Source organism: Coturnix japonica, unplaced genomic scaffold, assembly GCF_001577835.2.
Source record: "Coturnix japonica isolate 7356 unplaced genomic scaffold, Coturnix japonica 2.1 chrUnrandom1048, whole genome shotgun sequence".
Classification (NCBI taxonomy): domain Eukaryota; kingdom Metazoa; phylum Chordata; class Aves; order Galliformes; family Phasianidae; genus Coturnix; species Coturnix japonica.
In genome coordinates, this window is record NW_015440386.1 from 4,273 (window position 1) to 4,775 (window position 503).

The following is a 503-nucleotide window of genomic DNA, read 5'->3' on the forward strand; positions in this document are numbered from 1 at the left end:
CCCACGTGTAGGACAGGAGTGGGGCTGCCCCCATAACCCCCTCCAGGACCCCCATAACCCCCCCAGGACCCCCATAACCCCCCAGGACCCCCATAACCTCCTCCAGGACCCCCCCCAAATCCCACCTGCCCATCGAAGCGGCCCAGGGACTGCACGAGGAAGGTGGCCCACCCCACGTGTAGGACAGGAGTGGGGCTGCCCTCCTCCCAGCGGCAGATCCCATCATAGAAGCGCAGCAGGTGAGCGAAGCATTCGGGGTCCTGTAGGGCTGAGAGACCCCCGGGGCTGGGGGAAGCCTGGGGGGGGGAAAAGGGGAAGGGGGGGAGGCTCAGGGTATGGGGAGAAAGGAGGAGTTTCCATCCCCCCACCCCCCAAAATTGGGGGGGATTCACATAGTGACCCCATTGGGATCAAGTGTGGGGCCACCTTAAATTGGGGCCACCTTAAATAGGGACCACCTTAAATAGGGACCGCCTTAAATAGGGACCACCTTAAATAGGGAC

The 503-nt window shown here is 62.4% G+C and overlaps 1 long non-coding RNA gene across 1 annotated transcript in view; it reads right to left on the reverse strand.

The window, feature by feature from the left end:
- Positions 1-106: 106 nt before the first annotated feature.
- LOC107307840 overlaps positions 107-503 on the reverse strand; it is a 1,636-nt gene continuing 1,239 nt past the window's right edge. The window contains exon 3 of the long non-coding RNA XR_001552525.2: positions 107-490. This is a non-coding gene — a long non-coding RNA (uncharacterized LOC107307840). The remainder of the gene's footprint in view (positions 491-503) is intronic.